This window comes from Ranitomeya imitator, chromosome 2 (assembly GCF_032444005.1).
Source record: "Ranitomeya imitator isolate aRanImi1 chromosome 2, aRanImi1.pri, whole genome shotgun sequence".
Taxonomy (NCBI): Eukaryota; Metazoa; Chordata; class Amphibia; order Anura; family Dendrobatidae; genus Ranitomeya; species Ranitomeya imitator.
The window spans coordinates 184699490-184720333 of NC_091283.1; the positions used below are offsets into that span (position 1 = coordinate 184699490).

The window sequence follows — 20844 nt, forward strand, 5'->3', positions numbered from 1 at the left end:
GTGTAGTATATAGAGGATCTGTCAGCTCTCATGTGTGGTGTAGTGTATAGAGGATCTGTCAGCTCTCCTGTGTGGTGTAGTATATAGAGGATCGGTCAGCTCTCCCGTGTGGTGTAGTATATAGAGGATCTGTCAGCTCTCCTGTGTGGTGTAGTATATAGAGGATCTGTCAGCTCTCCTGTGTGGTGTAGTATATAGAGGATCTGTCAGCTCTCCGGTGTGGTGTAGTATATAGAGGATCTGTCAGCTCTCCGGTGTGGTGTAGTATATAGAGGATCTGTCAGCTCTCATGTGTGGTGTAGTGTATAGAGGATCTGTCAGCTCTCCGGTGTGGTGTAGTATATAGAGGATCTGTCAGCTCTCATGTGTGGTGTAGTGTATAGAGGATCTGTCAGCTCTCCTGTGTGGTGTAGTATATAGAGGATCGGTCAGCTCTCCCGTGTGGTGTAGTATATAGAGGATCTGTCAGCTCTCCCGTGTGGTGTAGTATATAGAGGATCTGTCAGCTCTCCTGTGTGGTGTAGTATATAGAGGATCTGTCAGCTCTCCTGTGTGGTGTAGTATATAGAGGATCTGTCAGCTCTCCGGTGTGATGTAGTATATAGAGGATCTGTCAGCTCTCCTGTGTGGTGTAGTGTATAGAGGATCTGTCAGCTCTCCTGTGTGGTGTAGTATATAGAGGATCTGTCAGCTCTCCTGTGTGGTGTAGTATATAGAGGATCTGTCAGCTCTCCAGTGTGATGTAGTATATAGAGGATCTGTCAGCTCTCATGTGTGGTGTAGTGTATAGAGGATCTGTCAGCTCTCCTGTGTGGTGTATATAGAGGATCTGTCAGCTCTCCCGTGTGGTGTAGTATATAGAGGATGTCAGCTCTCCAGTGTGATGTAGTATATAGAGGATCTGTCAGCTCTCCAGTGTGATGTAGTATACAGAGGATCTGCCCCCCCTCCCGTGTGGTGTGGTATATAGGATCTATCCTGGGTGGTATTTTTAAACTGCGTGGTGGGCCCCAAGAATGATTTTTCTCTGGTGGGCCCAAGGTACTCCAGTCCGACGCTGCTCAGAGGTCACCCGAGCGTGCTTGGGACAACTCGAGCAACGAGTTCACTCGCTCATCACTACATAATAACTATCGTTACGTTTGGAGGACAAAACTGTCAGGTGACCGGGACCAGGTGCTTCTTCCCTGTCTCTAACACTTGGGGGTTCCCTATCTCGCACTATTCCCCTGGATACTTCTGAAGGTGAAGATGTCGGGGCTTCCATCCTTACCTTTTCTCCTGAATAAGCCCTTCTGTGTGTTCTGTTCCCCCACCCAGGTAAGAGGGGACCTGCCATGCACAGTAATACACCACGTAACGAATGGAAACGGAGGCACAGATGGTAAAGTTCTCATTCGTTTATTGAAGTTTAAAGTGGAACTTCTGCACCACGGTCCAAGGGGCTCTGAAGGGGGCGTGACTACGTGAGCCCCAGACCCCTGAGGTAAGATCCCTCAAACAGGGTCAGAATGGGATACCTGGGGGACATGGGTGCTACCTCCAGATAGACCCTGGACTTGTGGTAGCTGACCCAGCGGAACAGATGGACAAACAGAGTTAGCGGGTGACTTAGAGCTAACCGGTGGGTACCAAGGGTATGGGTAGAAGCTGGTTCCAGTGGTACTGACGTTGTCCTAAAGTTCAGGTGACTGAATGGCAGGACGAGATGGAACTGGAGTAAGTAGATTGGAGATCATCCAGGAAAACCAGGTAACGGGTAGCAGATAGTCTGTGGAGACAAACAGTGTAAGCAGAGCACTGACAGAGACTTCAGGAACAGAAGCACATGCTAGCAGGAACTGGAAGTTAGCAACTGAGGATACTTGTTGCTCCGGCACCCTCCCTATGTGGAGGAGCTAGAAATAGTAATCATCAACACGCCATTGGTCAGTAGCACCTTTTGGAAAATGCACGCTGACTCTTTAAGAGACCGGGAGCGAGCACGCGCGCGACCTAAGCACACAGCCCGAGGTCCTGCTCGCTGCATGCCAGAAAGCAGAGGAGGGTGGGGAAGCAGAGGCTTTGTCCGGACAGCGTGGAGCCAGCACAGACCGAGAGTCCTGACGGGGACTCTGCGAAGGTACAGGAACCGGAACGGGTGTAACACATCAACCTTTGCATATAACCACCAAAACACCTCTCCTCCAAGCCATGCAGCATATGCTAGCACTGACAATGTGTTTCAATCAGGACCCAGATTATAAAGGGGATAGGAATGGCTAACCAAGCTCAGCTGAGAGCTCAGACTCCCAGAGCCACCAACATGGTGGATTAACCCATGTTCTGCCAAAAGAAATTAACACCATTTAAAAAGAAGGTGAAGTGCTTCTTTTCAGTGCAGGAGTACGAGCAATCAGGCATGGCGGTCTTCTGACTCCTCTCTGTTGTGGTAACACCATGACAGGGAGAAGCTTGGAAGCCTAAGAACATCATCCCAACTGTGAAACGCGGGGGAGGCAGCATCATGTTGTGGGTTTGTTTTGCTGCAGGATGGACTGGTGCACTTGAGAAAATAAGATTATGTGGCAATACTGAGGCAACATCTCAAGACATCAGCCAGGAAGTTAAAGCATTCTCTTGATGAGCTTCAAGAGGTAGTCACCGGAAATGGTCTTTCAACAATCTTGAAGGAGTTCCCAGAGATGCTTAGCACTTGTTGGCCCTTTTGCCTTCACTCTGCGGTCCAGCTCACCCCAAACCATCTGGGTTCAGGTCTGGTGACTGTGGAGATGAGGTCATCTGGCGTAGCACCCCATCACTCTCCTTCTTGGTCAAATAGCCCTTACACACCCTGGAGGTGTGTTTGGGGTCATTGTCCTGTTGAAAAAGAAATGATTGACCAAATAAACGCAAACTGGATGGAATAGCATTCCGCTGCAAGATGCTGTGGTAGCCATGCTGGTTCAGTATGCCTTCAACTTTGAATAAATCCCCAACAGTGTCACCAGCAAAGCACCCCCACACCATCACACCTCCTCCTCCATGCTTCACGGTGGGAACCAGGCATGTAGAGTCCATCCGTTCACCTTTCTGCACCGCACAAAGACACGGTGGTTGGAACCAAAGATCTCAAATTTGGACTCATCAGACCAAAGCACAGATTTCCACTAGTCTAATGTCCATTCCTTATGTTCTTTAGCCCAAACAAGTCTATTCTGCTTGTTGCCTGTCCTTAGCAGTGGTTTCCTAGCAGCTATTTTACCATGAAGCCCTGCTGCACAAAGTCTCCTCTTAACAGTTGTTGTAGAGATGTGTCTGCTGCTAGAACTCTGTGTGGCATTGACCTTGTCTCTAATCTGAGCTGCTGTTAACCTGCGATTTCTGAGACTGGTGACTCGGATAAACTTATCCTCAGAAGCAGAGGTGACTCTTGGTCTTCCTTTCCTGGGGCGGTCCTCATGTGAGCCAGTTTCTTTGTAGCGCTTGATGGTTTTTGCAACTGCACTTGGGGACACTTTCAAAGTTTTCCAAATTTTTCGGACTGACTGACCTTCATTTCTTAAAGTAATGGTGGCCACTCGTTTTTCTTTACTTAGCTGTTTTATTCTTGCCATAATACAAATTCTAACAGTCTATTCAGTAGGACTATCAGCTGTGTATCCGCCAGACTTCTGCTCAACACAACTGATGGTCCCAACCCCATTTATAAGGCAAGAAATCCCACTTAATAAACCTGACAGGGCACACCTGTGAAGGGAAAACCATACCCGGAGACTACCTCTTGAAGCTCATCAAGAGAATGCCAAGAGTGTGCAAAGCAGTCATCAAAGCAAAAGGTGGCTACTTTTAAGAACCTAGAATATGACATATTTTCAGTTGTTTCACACTTTTTTTGTTAAGTATATAATTCCACATGTGTTAATTCATAGTTTTGATGCCTTCAGTGTGAATGTACAATTTTCATAGTCATGAAAATACAGAAAAATCTTTAAATGAGAAGGTGTGTCCAAACTTTTGGTCTGTACTGTATGTATATATATATATATGGATCGCCCCCACGTAAGGGCAATGGTGTACTCGGTACCGGGTCCTTCAGTTCCCTCAGCGAGGATGTCACGGTGGCCCGACCTGGACCGTGGCCCTATGAGGGGCGCCCAATAAAAGGCAGAGTTCGTAGATAATGGTAGTGTTCGTGACGCCAGCTCTGGTATTTGGTCGGAGTGACCAACGCTGCTTAGGGGTCCGCTGGGGTGATGTTATGGCAGCTAGATGGTATACCTTCCCACAGGTGAAGTGTATCCCCAGGGCTTCCCAGAAGTGTAGATGATGATGGTGGAGGATGTAAGGCGCGGCGAATAACGAGGACACAATGTGTGCAGTCTCTTTACCTTTACTGAAGGCTTCAGCATCCACAGTCCAGAGTGCCGGATGACAGGGTAGGCAGGGTTCGGTCGGTCTGATGGCAATTCCAGAGTCCTCTTATCCAGGTGGAAATCAGTAGCCTTCCCCTTGCGCACAGTAACGTAGTAGGTCCCTACTTGCATAAGCTACCATAAGGTCCTCACTGTTGTTACTTGTCTCTGTTCCCCAGATGGATAGGACAAACCCGTATGACGGTGGTGGCATGAGGCTATTTCATAGGGACCCTAGAGACGCACCTCCTCCACAATTGCCACTGTGTCTGCTTAGGTGTTTAGGTCGGACAGCCTGCTCTTCAGATGGAGGCAGCCTGCTTCTAGCTGGTCTCCCACTGATGTTTCACTCCTGTTGCTGTGACTTCTGTGCTCACTCACTACAGCACATTTCCTTTCTCGTCCTTTCTTAGGATGCTGCCGCAGCTCCTTGTCCTTCTTTCCCTCCTCCTCAGAATTCAGTCTGGATCTGACCAGGGATCACCCCAGCCAGCTCGACCGGGAGACCTTTCCTCGTCAGTCCCCAGCCAGGAACTCTCCTCTCCTGAACTGACTCTTACTCTGACTGACTTCCTAACCAACCCACCAGTTTTACCCTATGTGAGGAGTGGCCTAATAGATAGAACCCTTAGCTCCCCCTGGTGGCTGGCGTGTGAAGTGTGTGTGTGGCTGTGATACCTGGCAAGGCGAACTCCTTTGGTGCCATCAGACGTAACATCACTCCCCCTGGTGGAAGAACGACATTACTGCAACGGCCAGGACTCTGGGGCGCTGTATATATATATATATATATATATATATATATATATATCTAATAGGACTGCATCACATTATATATGTATATATATAATGTGATGCAGTCCTATAGCCGTGGTCAGCGTCCTATCAGAGCAGTGTTTCTATGATCTCATATCAGTAAATCTAAGATGGTAAACATGTAAACCCCATTATGAAACCTTTTATTAAAAAAAAAAAGTTGAGGCTGAATGTATATGATAAATAGCCAGACAGAAGAAAATAGAAACAGCCAGTATGTGCATATAGAAAGTTACATATGGGTGCAGACCCCTGAAAATATACTGAGTGTAGACAAAAAGACCCCCAAAGGCGAGAAGGGAAAAAGATGAACAGACAAGCCAAAGGGCACACTTTTTTCTTTAGATTGGTAATATTCTACCTCCCTCTCTTACTTCTGGTTCCCTCCATTCTGTTTCCCTCTTTGGTGTCTTGTCCATTCAGGGAGCTATACCCATACACTGGCCTCTATACACACCACACTATATGTTTCTATTTTCTTCTATTTAGCTCTTTGTCATACATATCAGAGCTGTGCAAATAGCAGCCCACAGAAAGGGACAGACAGAGGCCCAAATCTAAGGAGTAGGAGCTATTGTGGGGGGGTCATTATACAGTGTGGGAGCTAATGCGGGGTTCAATATACAGTATGGGAGATAATGCAAGGGCCGTGAGGACACAAAGGAGACATTTTAGGCTATGTTCACACTTTGCGTTGTCCTTCTGCGGGTTCTCCCGCAGCGGATTTGATAAATCTGCAGGGCAAAACAACTGCGGTTATCCCTGCAGATTTATCGCGGTTTGTTCCGCGTTTTCCGCTGCGAGTTTCCGCCTATACTATTGATGCTGCATATGCAGCAATATGCAGTATCAATAGTAATGTTAAAAATAATAAAAATTGGTTATACTCACCCTCTGACGTCCCGATCTCCTCGACGCTGCACCCGGCGGTCCGGTTCCAAAGATGCTGTGCGAGAAGGACCCTTCGTGACGTCACGGTCATGTGACCGCGACGTCACCGCAGGTCCTGGTCGCACAGCAACTCTGACCGGACGGCCGCGTGCAGCGCTGAAGACTTCAGAGGGTGAGTATAACATGATTTTTTATTTTTTAACCCCAAATATGGTTCCCAGGGCCTGGAGGAGAGTCTCCTCTCCTCCACCCCGGGTAGGAACCGCACATTATCCGCTTACTTCCCGCAACGTGGGCACAGCCCCATGCGGGAAGTAAGCGGTTCAATGTATTCCTATGGGTGCAGATTCGCAGCGATTCTGCACAAAGAAGTGACATGCTGCGGGTTGTAAACCGCTGCGTTCCCGCGCGGTTTTTCCCGCAGCATGTGCACAGCTGTTTGCGGTTTCCATAGGGTTTACATGTTACTGTAAACGCTATGGAAACTGCTGCGGACCCGCAGCATCAAAATCGCGGCGGTTCCGTGGTAAAAACCGCAAAGTGTGAATATAGCCTTACAATGTAGGGGCACAGTGATGCTGTATGAGGAGCATTGCTTGTGTTCCACACAGCAGATGCAGTAATAGGGACACATACGGCAGCAGCGGCTCCGTATTGGGGTACCAGGTGCAGTAATAGGGACACATACGGCAGCAGCTGCTCAGTATTGGGGTATCAGGGGCAGTAATAGGGTCACATACGGCAGCAGCGGCTCAGTATTGGGGTATCAGCGGCAGTAATAGGGACACATACGGCAGCAGCGGCTCACTATTGGGGTATCAGCGGCAGTAATAGGGTCACATACGGCAGCAGCGGCTCAGTATTGGGGTATTAGGTGCAGTAATAAGGACACATATGGCAGCAGCGGCTCAGTATTGGGGTATTAGGTGCAGTAATAAGGACACATACGGCAGCAGCGGCTCAGTATTGGGGTATCAGCGGCAGTAATAGGGACACATACGGCAGCAGCGGCTAAGTATTGGAGTATCAGGTGCAGTATTAGGGTCACATACAGCAGCAGCGGCTCAGTATTGGGGTATCAGGAGCAGTAATAGGGTCACATACGGCAGCAGCGGCTCAGTATTGGGGTATCAGGGGCAGTAATAGGGACACATACGGCAGCAGCGGCTCAGTATTGGGGTATTAGGTGCAGTAATAAGGACACATACGGCAGCAGCGGCTCAGTATTGGGGTATCAGCGGCAGTAATAGGGACACATACGGCAGCAGTGGCTAAGTATTGGGGTATCAGGTGCAGTAATAGGGACACATACGGCAGCAGCGGCTCAGTATTGGGGTATCAGGGGCAGTAATAGGGACACATACGGCAGCAGCTGCTCAGTATTGGGGTATCAGGTGCAGTAATAGTGACACATACGGCAGCAGCGGCTCAGTATTGGGTTATCGGGGCAGTAATAGGGACACATACGGCAGCAGCGCTCAGTATTGGGGTATCAGGGGCAGTAATAGGGACACATATGGCAGCAGTGGCTCAGTATTGGGGTATCAGGTGTTGTAATAGGGTCACATATTGCGGCAGTGGCTCAGTATTGGGGTATCAGGTTCAGTAATAGGGACACATACGACAGCGGCGGCTCAGTATTGGGGTATTAGGTGCAGTAATAAGGACACATATGGCAGCAGCGGCTCAGTATTGGTGTATCAGCGGCAGTAATAGGGACACATACAGCAGCAGCGGCTCAGTATTGGGGTATCATGTGCAGTAATAAGGACACATATGGCAGCAGCGGCCCAGTATTGGGGTATCAGGTGTAGTAATAGGGACACTTACGGCACCAGCGGCTCAGTATTGGGGTATCAGGTGTAGTAATAGGGACACTTACGGCAGCAGCGGCTCAGTATTGGGGTATCAGGTGCAGTAATAGGGACACATACGGCACCAGCGGCTCAGTATTGGGGTATCAGGTGTAGTAATAGGGACACTTACGGCAGCAGCGCTCAGTATTGGGGTATCAGGTGTAGTAATAGGGACACATACGGCAGCAGCGCTCAGTATTGGGGTATCAGCAGGATGAGGAGTTTGTGGATAAATGGAGAAGGTGCAGGAGATGTGAGAAGTGAAACGTGTCTTTGTTGTATTCTCTGCAGACGAGTCGTGGCTGGAAAAGTTGTGTCGGTCTGGGCCAGATAGAAAAAATGGGAAAAGTGACGACTCCATCAGAAAGAACATCAGCGGTAAGTCACCATCTATAACTGTACTGTGATCTGTTATATGTTCTGTAGGACTGGTATCTACCGAAGACCATATGGCGGTATTTATTATTATTACTATTATTATTATTATTATTGTACATTTTTATAGCACCATTTATTCCATGGCCAAAAATATTGACACCCCTACAATTCTGTCAGATAATACTCATTTTCTTCCTGAAAATGATTGCAAACACGTATTATTTGGTATTATTATCTTCATTTAATTTGTCTTAAATGAAAAAACACAAAAGAGAATGAAGCAAAAAGCAAAACATTGATTATTTCACACAAAACTCCAAAAAAGGGCCAGACAAAAGTATTGGCACCCTCAGCCTAATACTTGGTTGCACAACCTTTAGCCAAAATAACTGCGACCAACCGCTCACAGTAACCATCAATGAGTTTCTTACAATGCTCTGCTGGAATTTTAGACCATTCTTCTTTGGCAAACTGCTCCAGGTCCCTGATATTTGAAGGGTGCCTTCTCCAAACTGCCATTTTTACATCTCTCCACAGGTGTTCTATGGGATTCAGGTCTGGACTGATTGCTGGCCACCTTAGAAGTCTACAGTGTTTTCTCGCAAACCATTTTCTAGTGCTTTTTGATGTGTGTTTTGGGTCATTGTCCTGCTGGAAGACCCATGACCTCTGAGGGAGATCCAGCTTTCTCACACTGGGCCCTACATTATGCTGCAAAATTTGTTGGTAGTCTTCAGACTTCATAATGCCATGCACACGGTCAAGCAGTCCAGTGCCAGAGGCAGCAAAGCAACCCCAAAACAAAGCCTCTTTTTTTCTCCTGTAAACTCTATGTTGATGCCTTTGCCCAAAAAGCTCTACTTTTGTCTCATCTGACCAGAGAACATTCTTCCAAAACGCTTTAGGCTTTTTCAGGTAAGTTTTGGCAAACTCCAGCCTGGCTTTTTTATGTCTCGGGGTAAGAAGTGGGGTCTTCCTGGGTCTCCTACCATACAGTCCCTTTTCATTCAGACGCCGACGGATAGTACAGGTTGACACTGTTGTACCCTCGGACTGCAGGGCAGCTTGAACTTGTTTGGATGTTAGTCGAGGTTCTTTATCCAACATCCGCACAATCTTGCGTTGGAATCTCTTGTTAATTTTTCTTTTCCATCCACATCTAGGGAGGTTAGCCACAGTGCCATGGGCTTTAAACTTCTTGATGACACTGCGCACGGTAGACACAGGAACATTCAGGTCTTTGGAGATGGACTTGTAGCCTTGAGATTGCTCATGCTTCCTCACAATTTGGTTTCTCAAGTCCTCAGACAGTTCTTTGGTCTTCTTTCTTTTCTCCATGCTCAATGTGGTACACACAAGGACACAGGAGAGAGGTTGAGTCAACTTTAATCCATGTCAACTGGCTGCAAGTGTGATTTAGTTATTGCCAACACCTGTTAGGTGCCACAGGTAAGTTACAGGTGCTGTTAATTACACAAATTAGAGAAGCATCACATGATTTTTCGCACAGTGCCAATACTTTTGTCCACCCCCTTTTTTATGTTTGGTGTGGAATTATATCCAGTTTGGCTTTAGGACAATTCTTTTTGTGTTTTTTCATTTAAGAAATTAAATGAAGATAATACCAAATAATTTGTGTTTGCAATCATTTTCAGGAAGAAAATGAGTATTATCTGACAGAATTGCAGGGGTGTCAATACTTTTGGCCATGACTGTACATGTGAAAAGGGGGCAAATATAGGCAAATACAACTAAACATGAGCAAAAAACAAGGCACACAGAGTACATAAGGAGGGAGGACCCTGCCCGCGAGGGCTCACAGTCTGCAGGGGATGAGTGAGGATACACTAGGAGAGGGTAGAGCTGGTTGTGCAGCGGTTCAGTAGGTTGAGGATCACTGCAAGCTGTAGGCTTGTCAGAAGAGGTGGGTCTTCATGTTCTTTTTGAAGGTTTCTATGGTAGGCAAGAGTCTGATGTGTTGTGGTAGAGAGTTCCAGAGTATGGGGGAAGCACGGGAGAAGTCTTGGATGCTGTTGTGGGAAGAAGAGATGAGAGGGGAGTAGAGAAGGAGGTCTTGAGAGGATTGGAGTTTGCGTGTAGGTAAGTATTGGGAGACCATGTCACAGATGTATGGAGGAAACAGGTTGTGGATGGCTTTATATGTCACTGCCAGGGTTTTGAATTGGAGTCTCTGGGTGATAGGAAGCCAGTGAAGGGCCTGGCATAGGGGAGAGGCTTGGGAATAGCGGGGAGACAGGTAGATTAGTCGGACAGCAGAGTGTAGGATGGATTGGCATGGTGCCAGAGGGGAGGTCAGAGAGTAGGAGGTTGCAGTAGTCAAGGCGTGAGATGATGATGGCATGCACTAGTGTTTTTGTGGTGTCGCAATCAAGGAATGCGCGGATCTGGGAGATATTTTTGAGTTTGAGACGACAGGAGGAGGCAATGGCTTGGATATGTGTCTTGAAAGAGAGGGCAGAGTCGAGGATCACCCCGAGGCACCGGGCGTATGGGACTGGGGAAAGTGAGCAGCCATTGACATTGATAGATAGGTCTGGTGGAGGGGTAGAGTGAGATGGGGAAAGATGATGAATTCTGTTTTGTCCATGTTCAGTTTTAGAAAGTGAGCAGAAAAGAAGGCTGAGATAGCAGACAGACAGTGTGGGATTTTGGTAAGGAGGTGAGGTCAGGTCCGTATAGGTAGATCAGCGTGTCATCGGCGTAGAGATGATACTGCATACTGTGGGATTCTATGAGCTGTCCTAGGCCGAAGTTGTAGATGGAGAAGAGTAGGGGTCCTAGAACAGAGCCTTGAGGAACACCGACAGACAAGGGGCGGAGTGAGGAGGTGGTGTGGAGGAGGGAGACACTGAATGTTCGGTCTGTCAGATATAACGATATCCAGGATAGGGCCAAGTCTGTGATGCCAAGAGATGAGAGGATCTGTAGCAGAAGGGAGTGGTCCACAGTGTCAAAGGCAGAAGACAGGACCAGGAAGAAGGAGGACAGAGTAGTGTCGCTTGCTCTTGGCAGTTAGTAGGTCATTGGTGACTTTAGTTAGGGCAGTTTCAGTTGAGTGATGGGGTCAGAAGCCTGATTGTAACCGGTCAAAGAGGGAGCAGAAGGTGAGGTGGGAGGACAGTTCAAGATGGACATATTGTTCCAGTAATTTTGAGGCATACGGGAGAAGAAATTGGGTGATAGCTAGACACAGAGGATGGGTCGAGGGAGGGCTTTTTGAGGATGGGTGTGATCTTGGCATGTTTGAAGGATGACACCTGTTGTGAGAGAGAGGTTGAAGAGGTGTGTTAGGGTTGGGATGAAGACCGCGGCAAGGTTAGGGATGAGGTGGGATGGAAGCTGGTCAAGCGTGCAAGTGGTGAGATGTGATCTTGACAGGAGGGTGGAGAGCTGATCTTCTGCCGTGGTGGAGAAGCTGGTTTTGGAGGAACAGGGTTGAGCAGCTAAGAGGGACAATGGGCGCTGTGGGCCAAAGCTTTGTCTGATTGTATCGATCTGTTTAAAGAAAGAGGCAAAGTCTTCAGCAGAAATGAGAGGGGAGGGAGGGGGTGCGGGGGGACAGAGTAGAGAATTGAAAGTGTTGAAAAGCTGTTTAGGGTTGTGAGACAGGGAGGATATGAGAGATGAGAAGTTTGTTTTGCGGCAGTGAGCTTGGACTTGAAGATGGCGAGGGACTGCTTTTATGCAGTGAAGTGGTCGGCAGATCGGGATCGCTTCCATCTCCGCTCAGCGATCCTGGAAGCCTGTTTCAGTTCTTTGGTCAGGCTGGTTGGACAGGGCTGCCTGTTGGGTGTACAAGTTTTGCTATGCATGAGCGGGGCGGCCGAATCAAGTGTAGCTGTTATTGTGGTGTTATAAAGCGTGGCAGTAGCATCTGTGTTGTGAAGGGAGGCTATGTCTGTAAGAGGGAGAAGGGACTCAGAGAGTGATTGTAAATTGAGGTGTTTGAGATTTCTGCGAGGGTGAGTCAGAAGGGGGAGGGGTGAGTTAGTGAGATTAGTAAGGGTAGAGAGCAGAGGTGGGTGAAGATGAAGTCCAGCATGTGGCCATCTTTGTGAGTGGCCTCAGGACTATTGAGTGAGGCCTCAAACGAGGGAAGATTCGCAGAGGGTGGTAGCAGGATTGGAGTAAAGGAGCAGGTGTCGGACAGGAGCAAGCCAACTCCTCCACCACGTTTGGTGCTGGGGCGAGGGGTGTGAGAGAGGTGGAAACCACCTTAGAGGAAAGTGTGGCTGGAGAGGCTGAATGAGAGGGGATGAGCCAGGTTTCCGTGATGCCAAGGATGGAGAGTTTGTTGGTGATGAAGAGGTCATGGATAAATGGCAGTTTGTTGCAGACAGAGCGTGCGTTCCATAGTGCTCCAGGTAGGGGGCCTGGGGCTGGATGAATGGGTATGAGGTTATCATGGTTGGGAAACGTGCAGAGGATTGTGGCCAGGGGTTAAAAATGAGTGTGGGGATGTGTTGAGGAGGGCCAGGATTTGGGGATACATCACCAGTGATGAGGAGTAGCAGACAGAGCGTTAGAAGGTAGGAGCAGGATAGGACATGATGCGGCTGTGTGTGTCTGGAGAAAAAGGATTGTATGTGGAGGAACAGTTCTGAGGAGAAGGTGAGATGGCTGGGGAGGATGGAGGAAGAAATGACTAGTTCTTTGCTGGGTGGAGGGATTGCAGGAGATTGTAAGAAGGAAAGTAGTATGGGGGTGAAAGAGAAAAGAAACCGAAACATTGTAGTGGTTTGGTATTCTGTTACCTTCCAGTCAACTCCAGTCCAATTCAGTCTAATTCAAAGTAATTAAAAATATGTAATTTAAAAAAAAGATGAATGGAGCAGACACCTGCATGTGAATATATCCCTAGCTAAGGGCAATCAGGTGGGAATGAGGAGGTGGCTGGGTATGGGAGACCAGATTTAGAGATTATGCAAAGGTCATAAAGAGAGAGAGGGGTTGGACTGACCACTCAAAGAGATGCCAGAATAATGAGAGACATGAAACAGGTGATGGAAACAAGATGATAGGTGAGAAAGCATACCAGAAAAGGATTATATGTGCTGCTCCAAGACACTCAGATGCCAGGGAAAGCATAGAAAATCAATGCAATATACAGAGACATTCAGGAGCCAGGAAGAGCTGGGGAAAGTCAGTGCATACCTGTGGGAAGAGAAGAACAGCTTGATTAGATGGTACAGATGATAATATTGTAGCAGTGATGAGTAGCCAAATGCATTCTAGAATTAAGTCATAGAAATCAATGCAATATATTCAGGAGAGCTGGGGAAAGTCAGTGCATACTATAGAAAATCAATGCAATATACAGAGACATTCAGGAGCCAGGGAAAGCTGGGGAAAGTCAGTGCATACCAGAAAAGGATTATATGTGCTGGCTGTAATATCCATGTTGGTCTTTGTGGAGATTTTTTTAGTTACAGCAGGATCATTTACAGAGATTATTCTTCTATATCCACGATTAGAGTGTGCCACCGTAGTTGTAATCAGGGGTTGGGGCCCACTCAGATGTTTCCTCCCCCATAAACCCCATACCGCCCCCCCCCCCCCCCCCCCCCCCCGAGCTGAAAAACTAGCTACGCCTCTGATACTGCCAAACTGGTAATAAAGTGGCTTAAGGATAAGAAAGTCAATGTTTTGGATCGGCCATCACAAAGCCCTGATCTCAATCCTATTGGAAATGTATGGGCAAAGCTGAAAAGGCCGGTGCGAGCAAGGCGACCTACAAACCTGGATCAGTTACACCAGTTTTGTCAGGAGGAATGGGCCCAAATTCCGACCAACATTTGTGAGAAGCTTGTGGAAGGACATCCCAAACATCTGACCCAAGTCATTCTTTTTAGCGGCAATGGTACCAAATACTAATGAAATGTGTATAAACTTTTGACTTTGCAGTAAGTAATAAAAATGCCTTAAAATATTTTCCCCTCTATTATTATCCTGGCATTTGGCAAATATTAATAATTATGGTAATCCTAACTGACCTAAAACTGGAAAGGTTTACCATATTCTGATTTCATATCAGATATTGAGGAAAACATGCTGAAAAATTTGGGGTTAATGTTATTTTTGGCTCTGGAGTCCAGAAAAGACAAAAGCTGGTTGGCAACCCTGGTGGTCCTGAACTAGTCCAGATACACTCACACCGACATTAAAAATCATATATAAACATGCAGCAGCAACAGCGATAGTGGCCATAAAGGGATCGTCATAAATGCCCGCCATCAGATAATAATATATAATACGACATTCCTCTTGATGCAAATTCAGCTACAGAACCTCCGGCAATCAGCTGATCAGCAGAATATCCCCCTTTAGGGATCTAGTTATCCACATTATCCACAGGGGACGACCCCTTTAAGCATTTACCTGCTGTTTCGGTTGTGCAGTTCCCCCGCTCCCTGACAGAACTATTCATCTTGATGTAAAATGTTGGATTTGCTTTAGATTTTCACATAAGTGTAATAATTATGTGTGACGGAGCCCGGTGCTGGCAGCGTTCTGTGTGACACTGTCAGGCCCACTGTAGTATGAGTCAGTCCTGACTGCGGCTTCTTTGTTTTTCAATAATTGGACACAATGTCACCTGTGTGCAAAAGAGAAAGTGCTGGGTGCTACACTGTTGCAAATGATAAAGAGAAGTGGTTTTTTTTTCCTTAATGTAACTGGCAGAAAAAATACATATAACATGGGGTCTTAAAGAGAATGTGTCATAAGAAAATGACCAATGGTGTAAATTAATTTTATATGTTTAACGTATTTTTGAAGAATTGGCGATTTTTTTTTTTTTTTTTCATTTTTTAATGTCACTATTAAGGGTAAGTTCACACAAGGTGTTTTTATCAGCATTTTTTTTTTCTGCAGCAAAACCTGATCTCTTGGCAGGAAAAAAGCTGCAGAAAAAAATGGGTTTTTCTTGCGGCGTTCCTTATGCTTTTTTTTTTTTGCGGCAGGTTTGGCATGCTAGATTTGTCTCTTGTGCATGCTGATAAAGTTTAGTGTTGAAAAAAAAGTCCTATACCATAGAATCAGGTTTTGCGCAAAAAAATGCAGCAAAACATGATACTTGTGTTTTTGGTGCGTTTTTTCACCACCCATTCAAGTCAATGGGTGCAAACCACTGGAAGTGACATGCTCTATGTCCAAAAAACCATGCAAAGCACATAATACTGATGAAAAAAACAAAAACAATGTGTCTGCATGAGATTTCTGAAATCTCATAGGCTTTGCTGGTATTGTAAAAAGCAGCTGAAAATTAGTATTAAAAAAAGGCAGCAAAAATGCCCAGTGTGAACTTAGACTTAAGGTACCTTCACACTGAACAACTTAACAACGATAACGATAGCGATCCATGACATTGCAGCGTCCTGGATAGTAATATCGTTGTGTTTGACACGCAGCAGCGATCAGGATCCTGCTGTGACATCGTTGGTCGGAGCTAGAAGTCCAGAACTTTATTTCGTCGCTGAATCACCCGCTGATATCGCTGAATCGGCGTGTGACGCCGATTCAGCGATGTCTTCACTGGTAACCAGGGTAAACATCGGGTTACTAAGCGCAGGGCCGTGCTTAGTAACCCGATGTTTACCCTGGTTACCAGTGTAAATGTAAAAAAAAACAAACACTACATACTTACATTCCGGTGTCTGTCGCTTCCCCCGGCGTTCTGCTTCCCTGCACTGTGTCAGCGCCGGCTGGTCGTAAAGCAGAGCACAGCGGTGACGTCACCTTTCTGCTTTACGGCCGGCGCTTACACAGTGCAGGGAAGCGGACGCCGGGGGATGCGACAGACACTGGAATGTAAGTATGTAGTGTTTTTTTTTCTTACATTTACACTGGTAACCAGGGTAAACATCGGGTTACTAAGCGCGGCCCTGCGCTTAGTAACCCGATGTTTACCCTGGTTACCCGGGGACTTCGGCATCGTTGGTCGCTGGAGAGCTGTCTGTGTGACAGTTCTCCAGCGACCACACAGCGACACTGCATTGTCTAGATCGCTGCAGCGTCGCTTAATGTGACGGTACCTTAATGGTGCCATCTCCGTGTGTGGTTCCACCATTACCCCCAAGAAACAAGCCCGCTGCCTTGGGGTCATACTTGATTCTGAGCTTTCTTTCACCCCCCACATCCGATCACTGGCTCACTCTTGTTATCTGCACCTCAAAAACATTTCTAGAATTCGCCCTTTTCTTACTTTCGACTCTGCAAAACATCTCACTGTTTCTCTTATTCATTCTCGTCTGGACTATTGTAACTCTCAATTAATCGGCCTCCCTCTTACCAAACTCTCCCCGCTCCAATCTGTCCTGAATGCTGCTGTCAGGATCATATTCCTCACCAACCGTTACACCGATGCCTCTACCTTGTGCCAGTCATTACACTGGTTACCCATCCACTTCTGAATCCAGTACAAAACTACTACCCTCATCCACAAAGCACTCCATGGCTCAGCACCGCCCTACATCTCTTCTCTGGTCTCAGTCTACCACCCTACCCGTGCCCTCCTTTCTGCTAATGACCTGAGGTTAGCATCCTCAATAATCAGAACCTCCCATTCCCGTCTCCAAGACTTTTCACGTGCTGCGCCAATTCTTTGGAATGCACTACCCAGGTTAATACGATTAATCCCCAATACCCACAGTTTTAAGCGTGCCCCAAAAACTCATTTGTTCAGACTGGCCTACCGCCTCAACGCATTAACCTAACTATTAGTGATGAGCGAGTATAGTCGTTGCTCGGGTTTTCCTGAGCACGCTCAGGTGGCTGGTCCAAACAACGAAATCAATTGTTACCATCCACCTCTCGTGTCTCCCTTTTTCCTCATAGTTTGTAAGCTTGCGAGCAGGGCCCTCATTCCTCTTGGTATCTATTTTGAACTGTGATTATATCAGGGGCGTAGCTAGGGTTTTGGTTCAGAGGGGGCGAAGCTTCTGAGTGGGCCCCTAACCAGGCAACCTTGATTACAACTGGGTGACTCATCTTAATAGTGGAGGAGAACCTCAGCAGAGGACCCCGCTATTACTGAAAATAATCTCTATATAAAGACCAACATGGATATTACCACCATATGGTCAGTGGTAGATACCAGCCCTGCAGAACATATAAGTGATCACAGCACAGTTACAGATAATGACTTACCTCTGACGTTCTTTCTGATGGAATTGTTCACTTTTCCCGTCTTTTCCATCTGGCCCAGACCGACATAACAACTTCTCCAGTCAGGACTCGTCTGCAGAGAATACAACAAAGACACATTTAACTTCTCATATTTCAGCAATCACCATCTGCACCAGATCATCCTAAATGTAGCATAATGCACACCCCGTAAGCCTCCATATAGTATAATGCACTCCCCATAGGCGGACTGTATATTGTATAATGCACCTCCCATAGGCAGAGTCAATAGCACAAGGCAGCTCCCATAGGCAGACTCTATAGCACAAGGCAGCATTCATAGGCAGACTCTGTAGTATAAGGCAGCAGCCCATAGGCAGACCCTGTAGTATAAAGCAGCACCCCCATAGGCAGACCCTGTAGTATAAGTGAGCACCCCCATAGGCAGACCCTGTAGTATAAGGCAGCACCCCCATAGGCAGACCCTGTAGTATAAGGCAGCACCCCCATAGGCAGACCCTGTAGTATAATGCAGCACCCCATAGGCAGACCCTGTAGTATAAGACAACACCCCTATAGGCAGACATTGTAGTATAAGGCAACACCCCTATAGGCAGACTCTGTAGTATAAGACAGCACCCCATAGGCAAACCCTATAGTATAAAGCAGCACCCCCGTATAAGTGAGACCCTGTAGTATAAGTGAGCACCCCCATAGGCAGACCCTGTAGTATAAGTGAGCACCCCCATAGGCAGACCCTGTAGTATAAGGCAGCACCCCCATAGGCAGACCCTGTAGTTTAATGCAGCACCCCCATGGGCAGACCCTGTAGTATAAGGTAGCACTCCCATAGGCAGACCCCGTATTATAAGGCAGCACCCCATAGGCAGACCCTGTAGTATAAGGCAGCACCCCCATAGGCAGACTCTGTAGTATAAGGCAGCACCTCACAGGCACATCCTGTAGTATAAGGCAGCACCACCATAGGCAGACTCTGTAGTATAAGGCAGCACCCCATAGACAAACCCTGTAGTATAAGGCAGCACCCCATAGGCAGACTCTGTAGTATAAGTCAGCACCCCCATAGGCATATCCTGTAATATAAGGCAACACCCCTATAGGCAGACTCTGACGTATAAGACAGCACCCCATAGCCAAACCCTGTAGTATAAAGCAGCACCCCATAGGCAGATCCTGTAGTATAAGGAAGCACCCATATAGGCAGATCCTGTAGTATAAGGCAGCACTCCTATAGGCAGACTCTGTAGTATAAGGCAGCACCCCATAGGCAAACCCTGTAGTATAAAGCAGCACACCACAGGCAGACTCCGTAGTATAAGACCACACCCCCATAGGCAGACCCTGTAGTATAAGGCAGCACCCCCATAGGCAGACCCTGTAGTATAAGACAGCACCCCAATAGGCAGACCCTGTAGTATAAGACAGCACCGCACAGGCAGACCCTGTAGTATAAGACAGCACCCCATAGGCAAACCCTGTAGTATAAGGCAGCACCCCATAGGCAGACACTGTAGTATAAGACAGCACCCCTATAGGCAGACCCTGTAGTATAAGGCAACACCGCTATAGGCAGACTCTGTAGTATAAGACAGCACCCCATAGGCAAACCCTGTAGTATAATGCAGCACCCCATAGGCAGACTCTGTAGCATAAGGGAGCACCCCATAGGCAGACCCTGTAGTATAAAGCAGCACCCCATCACCCCTAAAGGCAGACCCTGTATTATAAGGAAGCACCCCTAAAGGCAGACCCTGTAGTATAAGGCAGCACCCCTATAGGCAGACTCTGTAGTAAAAGGCAGCACCCCTATAGGTAGACTCTGTAGTATAGGGCAGCACCCCATAGGCAAACCCTATAGTATAAGGCAGCACACCATAGGCAGACTCTGTAGTATAAGACCGCACCCCCATAGGCAGACCCTGTAATCTAAGGCAGCACCCCCATAGGCAGAACCTGTAGTGTAAGGCAGCACCCCAATAGGCAGACCCTGTAGTATAAGGCAGTACTCCCATAGGCAGACTCTGTAGTATAAGACAGCACTCCATAGGCAGACCCTGTAGTATAAGACAGCACCCCATAGGAAGACCCTGTAGTATAAGACAGCACCCCATAGGCAGACCCTGTAGTATAAGGCAGCACCCCTATAGGCAGACCCTGTAGTATAAGGCAACACCCCCATAGGCAGACCCTGTAGTATAAGGCAGCCCCCATAAAAAAATACTCACCTCTCTTCTTCCTGGTTCCTCTACAGCTCTGAGCGCCCGCTGTTAGTGACATCATCGCACTCGTGTCGGCGTCGGTGATGCCAGACACTGACAGGGGGATGATGGAAGAAGGAGCGTAGCGCTCCTACTCCCATCAATGCGATCAGCTGTATCGGCTGACCTTGCGATGATGGGTGGGGGGCCCACTACTGTCACCGCCCACCAGCCTGCTCAGGGGCCCCATAGCGGCCGGGAGGCAGAGCAGGGAGATCGATTCACCCTGCTCTGACGCAGAATGTAACTGCACGTGCCGATACAGTTACAGTAGCATAGCTCTGGGTTGGTCCCCTCAGAGTGCGGGACCCTGGGCAACCGGCCCCCCTGCCCCCCGGTAGCTATGCTACTGTGTTTATTGTTATGCTGTAATGTCTTTTGTCTGTACAAATCCCCTCTATAATATAAAGCGCTGAGGAATATGTTGGCGCTATATAAATAAAATTATTATTATTACTATTATGGTTAAAAATCAAATTCTATAACCTTGCATTTCTCATCATGGCCACTAAGCCTTGCCCCACGTTGCCCCCTCTTTAGTCCTGAAATCTTGCAGCTATCAATATTCTGGGGAGTGAATTCAGCTGTGCTCATTGTATGCTGAGTGGTGACTGTAAGTGCTCCCTGCTCCGCCCCTATGACTGCAAGCAGAGAATAAAATTTGTTTTTTTTAACCAGCGATCAGGCTAAACAGGGTATAAAATGCTATATCTGCAGATTATCGCTGTATCCGCAGGTAAAATGCGTTTTAGACTTGACAGGTTTCCTTTAAAGGAGATGTGTGGTCAGAAAATTACCTTTTTTGTTACATTTAGTTTTTTGTTTTTAAATACCATTTTTTGCATATTAAAATCTTCAACTATATAATTGTCTAAGGGTCACTTCCGTCTTTCTGTCCTTCTGTCACGGATATTCATTGGTCGTGGCCTCTGTCTGTCATGGAATCCAAGTCGCTGATTGGTCGTGGCAAAACGCCCACGACCATTGCCACGACCAATCATCGACGGGCGCAGTCCGGCGGTAACATGGCCGCTCCTTCCTCCCCGCAGTCAGCGCCCGCTCCATACTCCCCTCCAGTCAGCGCTC

General features: G+C 47.4%; 1 long non-coding RNA gene across 1 annotated transcript; it reads right to left on the reverse strand.

Moving 5' to 3' along the window:
• Positions 1–1390: 1390 nt before the first annotated feature.
• Positions 1391–14949, reverse strand: LOC138667296 (uncharacterized). Its single transcript, XR_011318695.1, has 3 exons — positions 14735–14949; positions 13392–13510; positions 1391–1771 (listed from the first exon to the last, which is right to left on the reverse strand). It is a non-coding gene; the product is annotated as an uncharacterized lncRNA (long non-coding RNA).
• Positions 14950–20844: the final 5895 nt, after the last annotated feature.